The sequence below is a fragment of the Chenopodium quinoa genome, unplaced genomic scaffold (assembly GCF_001683475.1).
Source record: "Chenopodium quinoa cultivar QQ74 unplaced genomic scaffold, ASM168347v1, whole genome shotgun sequence".
Classification (NCBI taxonomy): domain Eukaryota; kingdom Viridiplantae; phylum Streptophyta; class Magnoliopsida; order Caryophyllales; family Amaranthaceae; genus Chenopodium; species Chenopodium quinoa.
The window spans coordinates 7,964,284-7,977,939 of record NW_018744367.1 but is presented as its reverse complement, the minus strand read 5'-3'; the positions used below and the strand labels follow the sequence as shown (position 1 = coordinate 7,977,939).

At 34.1% G+C, this 13,656-nt stretch overlaps 1 long non-coding RNA gene across 1 annotated transcript; it reads left to right on the top strand.

Moving 5' to 3' along the window:
• Nucleotides 1-6,987: 6,987 nt before the first annotated feature.
• On the top strand, nucleotides 6,988-8,297 carry LOC110696626. The gene is made up of 3 exons (XR_002506351.1): nucleotides 6,988-7,089; nucleotides 7,578-7,747; nucleotides 7,913-8,297. It is a non-coding gene; the product is annotated as an uncharacterized LOC110696626 (long non-coding RNA).
• The last annotated feature ends 5,359 nt before the right edge of the window (nucleotides 8,298-13,656 follow it).

The following is a 13,656-nucleotide window of genomic DNA, read 5'->3' as shown; positions in this document are numbered from 1 at the left end:
GCTGATGAATGGGATACCATTCAGAAAATTTGTGATTTCCTTCAGCCATTTAATGATATTACTGTGTTATTTTCTGGTACCGAATATCCCACTGCTAATTTGTATTTTGTTAGTGTTTTAAAAATTGAGTACGCTATTACTCAAGCCTATAAAGACCCTAAACTTGCAACCATGGCAGCAATTATGCTTGAGAAGTTTGGGGGTTATTGGGAGGATTATAGTTTGATTCTTTTAGTTGCTATTGCTGTTGATCCTCGTTATAAGCTGTATCGAGTGAGAAATATGTTGAACTCGTTGTATGATGGTGAGGCATGCGACGAAAAGATTAAGATGATTAAGGAAGCTCTTTATGACCTTTATAAATTTTATTATGATACAAGCTGTAGAAATCCTGCCTCGTCCGAAACAGCTCAATCTGAAAATTCTAATCGCATGTTGAGTTCTCAAAATATTTTCACGGTAATTATGTTATACAATATTAATGGCAGTCTTTTATTTTTATTTGTAATGTCATAATTTAACTTTTAATAAAAAAAACTGTTTCAGTTGTGTGAGGTTGATGACGAAGATGGTGATTCAACTAGATGTCCTCTGGCTGATCTTGAGGCATATTTGAATGGACCTCGTTCGCGATTAATTCAAGGGGAACATTTTGATGTTCTCAAGTATTGGGAATCTCAAGCTTCTTCTCTTCCTATTTTAGCTAATATGGCAAGGGATGTTTTGGCCATTCCTATTACATCGGTGGCCTCTGAATCTTCTTTAAGTTTGGGTGGTTGTATTTTGAACAAATATAGGGGTAAGCTTTTGCCAAAGAATGTTGAGGCATTGGTTACCACCCAAAATTGGTGCCATGGTTATCAAGGGGATATTGAGGAAGACGTCCTCCTTGTTGGTAGAGAGATTGAAGCAGAAAGTGCTTCATCTACATAATTGGTATTTGTGCAGCGGTGTTGCCTCACTGTGGCCGTTGTGATATATGTACTTACTGTTGTTGCCTCACTGTGGTTGTTTTATTTTATCTTGAAAAATCGTTGCCCTTGTCATTTATTTAGAGACTTGCCGGTAGCATTTTTCAAGATTTAAGTTAAAATCATTGCCCTTGTCATTTATGTTGAGACTTCAATGTATTTTGGTACTTGCTGGCAGCATTTTTCAAGTTTTAAGTTAAAACCACCATTGCTCAGTGATGATACGATAAACGTAAATCTGAGAGCAATTTTAAAAAACAAAAATTAGTTCTAAAGTTGGTTGAATTTGTTTTGTGAGCTGCTAATCTGCTTTTGCCTTTTAGTTGTTGTCCCTGTTGAGTTGCTTCTGCCTATATTGTTGCCTGCTTCTACTAAGCTGCTGATCTGTTGCTGCCTGAGCTGGTTCTTGCCTCCTGCCAGCTTGAGGCTGCTGCCGTTTCTTCTGCTCTTGGGTGCTGTGTTGCTGCTTTAGTATTGTTGCTGCCTTTTGTGTTATGAACTTATGATAAGTTTTGTTGCTGCTGTTTCTTATGCTTGCTGTTTTAATTTATCTTGAATCATCGTTGCCCTTGACATTTATGTTGAAACTTCAATGTATATGTACTTGCTAGCAGCATTTTTCAAGTTTTAAGTTAAAACAGCCATTGCTTAGTGATGATACGATAAACGTAAATCTGAGAGCAATTTTTAAAAACAAAAATTAGTTCTGAAGTTGGCAGTTTTGTGAGCTGCTTATCTGCTTTTGGTTGTTGTTCCTGCTGAGTCCCTTCTGCTTATATTGTTGCTTGCTTCTGATGAGTTGTTGATCTGTTGTTGCCTGAGCTGGTTCCTGCTTGTTGCTGCTATTTCTTCTGCTCTTGGTTGTTGTGCTGCTGCTTCAAGATTGTTGCTGCCTTTTGTTTTTAGGAATGTTTTTTTAGGTTAAATTTTGTTATTAGGATAATATATTAATTTATGATCATATGTAAAATGTAAATCTTTAACTTATTTATTTTTAATGTAAAATGTAGATGAAATGTATTTTTTTGGAATAGTTAAAGTTATTTATTTTAAATTTATATTTATTGTTACCTTTGTTAAATTAAAGTATGTATATAATAATACTAGTATATTACATTTGATATTAATTAAAATAAATAAGTAATCTAAAACGACATTATTCACATTAATAATGCCGTTGGACTAGGTGATATAAATCGTTGTATAAACCTAAGCCGTTTGATTAAATCTACATTTATTAACGTTAATTGTATTTATTTTATATTTATTGTTACCTTTGTTAAATTAACGCATATATATAATAATACTAGTATGTTACATTTGATATTAATTAAAATAAATAAGTAATCTAAAACGACATTAATAATGCCGTTGGACTAGGTGATATAAACCGTTGTATAAACCTAAGCCGTTTGATTAGATTTACATTTATTAACATTAATTGTATTTAGGTTGTAAATAATTCAATTTGAATTAAGTAGTTTGTAATCGGATCAGTGTAAACTTTAAAGTTTTAAACAGGTTGCGATTCGAAAATAGTTCGATTTTAACGGTTTAACGGGTTATGGCAGTTCGGTTTAAACGGTTTTTCCTGCGGTTTAAACGGTTTTGGTTCATAAACGGGTCGGTTTAAACGGTTAGCCAATTATAAATGGTTCGGTTTAAACGGTTTTTTCTACAGTTTAAACGGTTTCGGTTTATAAACGGTGCGAGTCATTAACGGGTTTATAAACCATTCGGTTCGGTTCCGTTTTGAGCAGTTTGGTTTGTTATCGGTTTACAATCCGTAACGAGTTGACATTAAGCGGTTTGATTCGGTTTCGGTTTGATATTGTACGGTTTAGTTCGGTTTTCGGTTTAAATTTATCGGTTTATAAACGGATCGGTCCGTGATGGTTCGGTTCGGTAATGGGAGGTTTCACGGTTCGGTTTGAAAAATCCCACCCCTACCAAAATCAATAAATTGATACTTACATCATTCGTTCATATGTAACAATAGCTTCAGTTGAATCCATTTGATGAAGAATTCGCGATTTCTAGGGTTTCAACAAAATCACAAAAACCTTATTCAATGCCAAAGTTTGAACAATTGAAGCCAAATATCAAAGGAAAAATAATTAAAACAGCAAATACCTAACTATAGTTGTAGATTCAAGTCGAAATTCAAAGATAACTCAGCATTACGATCAAAGCAGTGTTCGTTCAGAAATTTTTGGGGAAAGAAGAGAGAGAAAGGCAAGACCTAGATCAATACCTAGAGAGAGAAAAAGTCGGACAATTTTTTTTTTTTTATTTTTCCTATATACAATCTAAAATTTACAATAATGCCATTATTTTGACAGGGATAGATGTGGAGCGTTGAATCTTGTTTGATCCAATGGTTACAAAGTGTTCTCACATAAGGATGTGTTCTCACATAATTATATATATATATATATATATATATATATATATATATATATATATATATATATATATATATATATATATATATATATATATATATATATATATATAGAAATAGGATCATATGAGACCACTCCCCTTATGTGAGAACCCTATTTTATGTGAGGACATATTACAACCGTTGGATCAACTACATCCAAGGGTCATAATACAACCCGGTAAAACAAACAAAACTAAACAAATTTATTTCAAAATTTATTTCCTACGTTTTTTTCTCTCTCCTCCTTCTTCTTTTTCGCTCATTTTTCTCTCTCCTCCTTCAATTCTACGGTGTTCATACTCTGCTGCTCTCTGATTTTTCATCAAAACTTCTTCAATCTTCATCAAATTTCGTTAATGTAAGTCTATTGTTTATACATTTGCTGTTTTTCAATTAATTTTAGGTTACATTCATTGTTTTATTTTCGTTTTGATGTTCGTTTAATTTTTTCTGATTTTAGCTCATTAATTTAACATGCAATGTGTCGATTATGTTTAATTTTGTTATTTTTTGTTGATTTTAGCTTTATTTTCGTTTTCTTGAGTGATTATCCAGTAAATTTAAGTTTTATTTTGCCTGAATTTTGGTTTTACTAAGTGTTCTTGTTTTGGTTTTGTATTTGCGATATTATGTTGTTTTGTTGCGATTTTTGTTTGATTTTGTTGTGATTTTTGATTGATTTTCATTTTGCTTTTCGTTTCTCATCTCTGATTTTAGGTTAATTTTCGTTTAGTTTGTTCTGATTTTTGATTGATTTTGTTGCGATTTTTTTGATTGATTTTCGTTTTATGTAATTTCTCAAAAATTTGTAAAATGCTGTTTGTCTAGTATCGGAAACAACAATTTGTAAAATTGATAAATAAATGGTGATAGTACAGTAAGATGCTATCAAAACCAAAAAAATCTATTTATTTCTAATAGAAACATAGCAGTAAAGCGCTAATCCCGAAGGTGTAATTGCATTCTGATGTAGCCCATATTGTTTTGATAATTCTCTAGTGTTGTATAAAAGTAATAGCTCCTCTGCTTCTTGTCCAACATTAACTCAAGGCTGGAAATTAGGTAATGTTATCTTTCGATATTCTTTTTGTGATCTACATTGTTAAACTGTCTGGGTTTTGGATGATATTTGAAAAGGTCTGGAGGAAGGCAGCTAAGTCAGCCCCGTAGATGATTGCTCAAAAATTTTGCTTGTCACTTAAAGAGCATCTATGTTTGATTGCTCATTTGACAAATGATCATCTATGTTTTTGCTCATTTGACAAATGAGTATCTATGATTTTGCTCATTTGTATAAAATTACCAACTAATTATTTACTTTTTTTTAATTGTTTTTCCTCATTTGGGAGTGTTGAATGTGTTATATTATCTAACCAGTAAAGTCGATGGTTCCAAGTATTTTGTAAGGTCCTCCATGATGTGTAATTGCACCTTTATGTCATGTAGTCTACCTAACTTGCTGAATTTTGTTTAATCTCCTGACCTTACTGAGCTTTTCTAGAGCGCTCTATCACTATTCACTAGTTGTTACACTACCTTTCCATCATATTCCTTTCGGGAAAGGACTTCTGGGGCAATATAGGCCAGTGTTCCTACCGTCGATTTTGGTTGAGAATGTAGCACTGCAGACTATTATAATTAACAAAGATTAGTCATGATTCTGTTAAGGCTGTTGTGTCTGTCTGCGAGGCTGTTGGCGTCTGTCAGTGTGGCAGGTTCTGTGCAGCTCTTGTCCTTGCAGTCTGTTTCGTTTTTCTTCAGATCTGAGGTTCTAATTCTGTGTTTGCTGGGTGTCCTCTCTGCTGTAGTCTGTTGTTCTGCTTCAGTCAGTCTGGTCCTGAAGGCTGTTGTGCTGATCCTTGGTGTGTTTGGATGCTGGCTTGGTTAGCTGAGTTCAGGTGTTGCAGGCTGTTGTTTGCTCATGCTGGAGTTAGTTGTTGTTTCTGTTTTGTGTCTTGTTCAGGCTGTTTTAGTGCCTGTTTTTCAGCTAGTTTGTGTTGTTTGTTTCCGTTTTTTGTGTTGGCCTTTGTCCTAGTCCTTGCTTGTAGCTTCGTTCAATGAAGATGCCTTCTTGCATGAGGGTAGGTAGGTGTTTTTCCCTCTCGCCGTGTTGGGCACCCTTCCTAGAAGGTGGTCGGGGACGGGTTTGGGAAGTAGGTGGTGGTTGTGTGCCTTCGGGCTGAACTGGTTTCTGACATTTGATGTTCTTGGCTGAAGCAGTTCATTGTATTTGGATTCAGAGGAATAGTGTCCTGTTTAAAGGCTCGTGTGAACCTGCTGAGACTATTTTCGGGAGACTGGTGTACAGAGTTGCTTGCAGAAGCACTGAGATTGACAGAAGGAAGCTTATTTGGTCTTAGGGCAGATTGGTTTTCTTTTTAGTTTCATGGTTGTTTTATTGTATTTGCCTTGCTGTGTTGGCTAGTGTGGGTTGTTTGCTTGCTTATCTTGTTCAGGCTTGTTATCTGAGTTCTGTTAGGCTGTTTGAGCCTAGTCCTTGCTTCTGGTACCCTTCCTAGAAGGTGAACAGTAGCTAGGATCCAAGTTTATTCTTGTTTCAGGTTAGCACCCTTCCTAGAAGGTGGTTAACCTTGAGCCTTGAACTGGTTTTTGTGGTTGTTTGGCCTTGTGGTCTTTGTAGTTTGGATGGGCTGTTTGCTCTTTTTTTTTTGTACTATGTACTTTTCTTCTGGGTAATAAATTTTCTATTTACCAATAAAAAAAGCTTAATTCATTTGAAATTAAGCTTTAATAACAGAACAAAAATCTAATATAAGAGAATAAATATAATGAAATGTACTCCATAATTACGCATTCTCTCCTGTTTGTTTTGTCATTTATAGTATTGCAGTAAATGGAATTTACTCATTTAAGTCTATGTTTTTGCTCATTTGACAAATGAGTATCTATGTTTTTGCTCATTTGTATAAAATTACCAACTAATTATTTACTTTTTTTTTTAATTGTTTTGTATGAGCAGGGAGTCTATTGAAAAGGAGCCTGCTGCCGATGTTGGTTCATCAGGTGCGACTGCTGATGTTGTTTCAGCAAGGCCTGCTGCTAATGTTGGTTCAGCAGGGCCTGGTGTTGGTTCATCAGAGGTATTAGTTGGTACTAAGGTTAAAGGTAAAAAGGTTGAAAAAGGATTAAAAGAAAAACAAAAGATTAAGCTGGAGGAGACGAAATCCAGCAACGAAGGGGAAGATTTGAAGTCTCATGTTTATGGGACATTACATAGTCGGATGTCCCCTTCATCCATAGTTCAAGTTATTGAAAAATGTTCAGAAAATCAGTTGAAAGCTATTAGAGCAATAGGATTCGGGTCTATGGAGTTCTTGAAGGTGACCCAACTGCCTTTGCAGCTGGGTTTATGGTTGGTGCATCACTTTGATGCTAACACATGCTCTTTAAACATTCCAGATTCTGAACCTTTTTGTATCACTAAAGAGCATGTGCATCAAGTACTTGGGCTGCCAATGGGTGGCATAGAAATTGACAAAAATAATTTTTCCAGAGATAAGAAAGTGATTCAGCAATGGAAGAAGCAATTCAAAAGCAACCCACTCTCTATCAAAATAGGGGAGCTGAAAGAGTTTCTGAAAGAGCATAACTCAGCTGGTCTTATGTTCAAAAGGAACTTTGTAGTGCTATGCGTTTCTACATTGATGGATGGTAAACTTTTTATTTTTATTTTGCTTATTTTTAGTTATAGTTAGCACTTAGCAGTTGTGTGCTATATATAGCAATTATATTATCTAAGTTGTTGGTCATATATGTATAGAATCAGTTACTTGAATCTATACATCATTAGATAGAGACTATTGACACTTTCAGAATAAGATATATATATATATATGTATTTATCTTTTGTTCTATTTATTTATATTTTGATGGATTATTGTTGTTAGTCAATGATGAGATGGGTGAAAAAATTTGGAATAGGATTTGGTACATACTTCATATTAACATATATGTAAAAAAATTTCAAGTTATATTATAAATTAGTTATATCATCAGGAAAAGGTGGAGAGTCAACATCATGGTTTAAATTTTATAGGAGTTTGCTAATTTTCAATTTTGTTTGCTTATTTATATTATATTTTGTTCATTTAAATTTCCTTTTGCTCATTTTTCTTTTGTTTTGCTCTTTTTTTTTTCAGGGAAACAAAATGTGAATATCAATTCTGATATTCTCACATTTCTTTCTGATGTTGATAAAATAAAGGACTTGAATTGGTGCAAGTATATCCTTGATTCACTTGTGAAGGCCAAGCTTTTCTGGGAAGAACGTTAAACTCGTTCTTTTCCTGGATCTTTACTGTTTCTTATGGTATTACTTTAATTTTTGTTGTTTTTTTAATGTAGTATTTTTTACTTATTTGTTGATTTTTAATTTACTAATTATTTTTTCTTACTTGTTTGTAGCTATTGTATGTATTAATTTTTATTTGTTTAATTTTAATGTACTAATTTTTTCTATCTTACTTGTTTGTAGCTTTTATACGTTGATCAGTTTGTCATTGAGGAAGTTAGAGCCAAACGAGAAACTCCAGTTCTCAAAGGTTGGACAACCAATATGTTGTCAAGTCGTGAGAAATTGGAAATTTTTAAGGGGAGGCTTGGAGTTTTTTATAAAAACCAGAAGCTTGTTGGTCCTTCTGGCAGTAAACAACCAAAATTGGTATTTCACTTGTAACCAATACTTAGTTTTTCTATGTCTTTGGCATTGCTTGAAGAATTGAATTGGAACAAATCTTGCTTTAAGGAAAATGATGCAATGTGGTGCTTTTATAGCACATTAATGGACCTCCTAAATCAGCAAAAAAATATTTGCTCATTTGTCAAATGAGCAATTATTTTTTGCTCATTTGATACTGTGTGATTTGGATGAAAATTACACAATTATGTAATATTTTTTTTTGTTTTTTTTTGTTTTTGCTTGATTTTAGGAACAATATGATCCAATTCATACAAAAATTGAAGAAATTGAACAAGATCCGAAGAAGGTATTTATATGACTTTTCTAGAAACTTATATTAATTTGCTCATTTTTATATGACTTTGCTCATTTTTTGTTTTTGTTTTTTTTTTCCTAATTTTTGTTATTTTTTACTTAATTGTGAATTTGTATTGTTGTTTTGTGAATTTGGGGATTGCCGTGCGATGAAAGAGTAGGGGGTTAAAAGGTTGGGGGTGTGCGAGTTGTTATTAGCCCAATCCCTATCCTCCCTAAGATACATCTTCTGGTTAGCTTTAAACATAAATCTGATTAGCTTTAAACACCTCAGATGGTAAAACCTCCTCATTAACATGTGTAGGTGTTTGCTCATTTGATAAATGAGTAATCAACTATTTGCTCATTTGGTAAATGAGCAAAAAATTGATTGCTCATTTGACAAATGAGCATCTATGTTTTAATTTACTGCATGAAAGGACTTTTAGCTATTGGGGAAATGGATTTAAGGATCCAGGTGTAGTGTTTTAATTTGCTCATTTTAAATTTGATTGCAAATTTTCAATTTCTATCAAATTAATCAAACCTAAATTTTTGATTTAATTCAAAATATTTCAAAGAAGTAAATTCAATCAAATCCATAATTGATGCAATTAAACAAGCAATTCAATGAGAACAGAACAAACCTCAAAAATCGAAAATTCTCATGCAATTAACATGCAATTCAATAACCTGGTGATTGATGCAATTAAATATGCAAATTAATAAGAACAGAACAAACTAAAAAATCAAAAATTATCATCCAATTAACATGCAATTCACCTGGCGAATTTGATTTGTAGCAGCGATGGAAATGCGATTAGTAATTGATGATTTGTAGCGCAAGGCGAGCAAGGTCGGTGTGAACTTGCTTATGATTAATTTGATGAAGCAATTGATGAAGCAATTTGAAGCAATGAGAAACAGCGTTACTGATTAGCCGCCATTGATGAAGCTTCGTGGTGGTGAGAGAAGTTAGTTAGCTAGGTGGAGAGAGATGACAGTTAGGTGGTGTATTTACTGATTTTTCCATTACTATGCGCCTTTTCATCCGTCAGATCTATTTAGTTCAAGGGCCAAGATTTGGTCTCATATAAGAGATGGTCTCATATAGGGGGATGGTCTCACCGGATCCCGACCCTATATATATATATATATATATATATATATATATATATATATATATATATATATATATATATATATAAAAGAGCTTTTAGTAGTCATACGATTAAAAGAGAATGAACGTATGAGATCTAATATCTATTCTCGACGCTTTTTTTTTCTAAACTAACTAAATCTGGCTTTCTCTCTCTTCTTCTCAAAGACAAGGTTTGATTTTTCTCTCTCTCTTCTCTATTGATCTTCAAATTTTTTTCAAAATTTAGACAATTTATACCAAAATTTGTTATAATTTGTCATAGTTGAACTACAATTTCAATCGATTTCTTTATGAAATATTTTAACCTTAGTAATTTTTAGGAAAATTGCAGCACTTTTCAAGCTTCATTACCTCGATTATCAGCTCGAATTTTGAAGCTGCTCATGAATTTGACACAATTTACATACTTTTTCAATAATTTGCTGGATTTGTTGCTAAATTTATCAACGACAGAGGTAAGATTGCAAATTTGGTACAAATCAATTTTTAGGGTTTATTTTGTACGACAATCAAATTACATGCCTAATAATTTGCAGTATAAAATTGCGATTTCGTCAACAATTTTATGCTTAGGCCTTGATGTATAGATATATGCATTGTGGTATGTGTAGTGATTAAGTGTTGTGCATGGGAGTGTGTTTTTTCTTGTTAAAAAGTAGATATAAATATGATAAAAGTAAATCAAATAGGGTCATTAGTATATTTTCATATGATTTGATATGGACTATTGATTAATTTTAGGCTAGCTATAAGGATGCAAATGTTGAGAATAGTTCCAGTCATTGGTTAGGAAATCAGTTGATACGAGTACAAAACAGTGATATAGTATTGCAACTCATTAAGATAAAAATAAAGAAAATAATGTAGTCCATGCAAAATGGACATCATATAATGTCAACTTATTATACTAGCCCAACCCCTACTATCTCATTTTTTCAAGACAGAAGGATTTAGTAGTGGTTAGACCCTTGTTAGATGCGTTAGCAAGATTTAACAATCTACCATGTATGTATAGGTTATGCCGAAGCCTGACAGTAGACTTGGAAGAGTTGCCACCCTGCCATTGAACTGTTTGTTAATGAGGAATGTTCTGAGTAAGTATTATGATTACGTTTTGTAGTAAACTGATGTAAATTATATACTATATTTTACTAAATAATTTCTTCTATTAAGCAATGGATTTTAAACGATGCTAGGGCTGCCTTCTCGCAGTGGGTGTATAATTTAAACTTGCTCATGCTAGAAGAGAGTATGGATTGAGGAGGCTCCTCATTATTTAATAGATGCTGCTATGCTAGATTCTGCTAGCATTCCTTAATAAAATATGCTGCTGCGTTCTGTCAAAAAAAAAAAAAAAAAAAAAAAGAGAGAGAAATACATCCGTTGTCTCTAAAAGTAAATAAAAAAGAATAAAAAGTGAAAAATAAAAAGGTCTTTAAAGTAAACCTATTAGCTCAAGTGGTAGAGCACTATGCAGATGTATAGAAGTGTAAGTTCGATTTCTACCTAAATTCTCTAGAAGTACATATAAAAACACTCTAAAGTTATTCAAAATAGCTCAAAAGTAAATCAAAATAACTAAAAAGTAAATCACATTAGGTCTAAAGTATACGAACAATAAATTAGCTTGAAATGATAAATAACTATGGAAACTTTGTTATATCACAAAAACTCCAAGTCATTGACTTTCATATTCTTACAAGATAAGTCAAGTTGTAAGAAACAAATATATTGAGTTCAATGTAGAGGTTTTCAAATTTAAAGTAAATAAAACTCTATCAAAAGTAAACAAAAAATAGAAAAAAAGAAATCTAGTAAAACATACAAATATTTTGCAGAATAACCGCACAACTGCCAGAATATCCCAGCTGTGCTGAATGAGGAGAACCCAGAGTTTAAGAGGAAGCTTGATTGAATGGTGGAGATCAACCAGAAGATCATTGCTATTTGGGAGACTGATGACATCGGCTTTGTGAAGAATCTGAAGAGGATCCCATTAGTAGCAGCACTAGTTTCAGAGATCTTGGGTGCATATCTGATGCTACCTATTGAATGTGGTTCGGTTGATTTTGCAGAATTTGAGCCACAGCTTGTATATATTAGTCTTCCTATATACTTATGCATTGTGTTCCTTCTAGTAATTAAAACTCGAGAATGACTTAAATTGGTATTTCCAGATAACAGAGAATCTGTAACAATATCTAATCTTATAAATTGCAGATTTTGACAATTCAGCGACATCCCTAATTCCATGTTTGATAATTTCTAAAGTCATATAAAACAAAACTAGCCAGTTGCAAGCTTGTGGTAGCAAAATAAGCTTCTGTATATGAAGAATTTTTCCATAAATTTGATAAAATTACTCTTTTCAAAATAAAGAAGAAATCTAGTAAAAAAAAATAGTTTCATCAAATAAATAGACCTACGTAGGATTTGAACCCACATCTTTTGCGCATTTGCACAATGCTCTACCTCTTGAGCTAGTAGGCTAAAGGATAATGTATATCAAATATTTGAAGTAAGAAAAAATAACTCAAAAGTAAATAATAAAACCTCAAAAGTAAATTAAAAAAAAAAAAAAAAAAAAAAAAAAAAAAAAAAAAAAAAAAAACGTATACAGAACAAAGAAAGAACATTCTTAAATGTTACTCACTATGTAACCTTTGACACATGAAGGTAAAGAGGCAAGGAAAGCCCATCATCTTTGATACTAGGACTCGGTAGCGGAGACAAAAACCGGATCGCATGCATAATAATTACAACATAAACAAAAGCATGCAAATAAATAAAACAAAAACACATAAAGAGAAGAGAAAGAAAGAAGCTCACCCTTGACGCGTGCTTCGCTCAATAATCGAGCTCGGACTTGGAAAACTTCAAACCCTACAAATGCAAGACCTCCGACGTCTCACACCTTCGATTACCGAATCGGCCCTTACCCCGTAGCTTAGACGGGACTAGACCAAGATTACTTACAGTTTACGAACAAAGGTTTTCTCACACTTTGGGAGATCCCTTAGAGTTCACCAACTAAAGTGAATTTCCCAACACCCAATGATTGGTATTTATAGGGAATTGTTCCCGAGAATTCCCATCATCTTTCAATGTGGGATAGTTGGTAAAATGCCAAAAGAAAGAATTAATTTAATTCTAAATTAAATTAAAAAGGAAAAACAATCATCAAACAACAAGTGTCACAGGGAGAGAAAGGGAGTAGGTGAGGACCAGAGGGAGGACCACACCTCCCTTACTCCCCAAGGAAAAACCCTTCCAACAAAGCGGCCCACTACCATGCGGCCAACTAGCGGGCTGCCTTGGCCATCAAGGCTGCTGCGCTGGTACCTGGTGCCTTGGCTGGGCCTGCCTTGCTGGCCCATGCCGCGCCAGCCCACACAAGCGTGCCTCGCTAGCCCGCACAAGCTGCTGTGTGATGTGGGGCTGGTGTTTCTCTTCCTAGGCAAGCAGCCCGGGCTAGCTAGTATTAGCAGTAGCCAGCGAGGCCCAGCGCGCTAGCATGTGGCTGGCCTTGCTAGCACTGCTAGCACACGAGCTCGGCTAGCAAGCTCCAATTAGCACCCGCAGCCAGCACCCGTATAGGCTATTGGGTTTGCGGCCTTGCTAGCGTTTATGCTAGCAGCCCTATATAGCCTAGCCCTCGCTTGGCTAGGCCAATACGAGGCTACGACTATGTATTGACTTGTTGTTTGACTTTATTTTTCATCTCGTCGATTCCTAAATCCAACTCAACGTTGACGCTCGGCTTCGACGCTCTAAGCTCGGAATCTGACGTCTTAGTTCGTAAAATCTCTATCGACTCATTTAATCCTTCGGATTAATTCGTCGCTTTGGTTCGATTACACGATTGGGTGTGACCCGAAGGGCTCAGTCAAGAGCAAGCTGTAATATTAATTGTACATTAATATTACTGATCGGAAGCGGCCTCCAGCTAGGCATTCTAATCACTTGACCTCACTGAATAATTAGCTTTCCTAATTAATTCCAAACCCTCTATCGGAAAAATACACCTGTTCAAAGGACTCCATTCCTTTCAATCTCCCAATTATCCTTCTTGATGTTTGTGTAT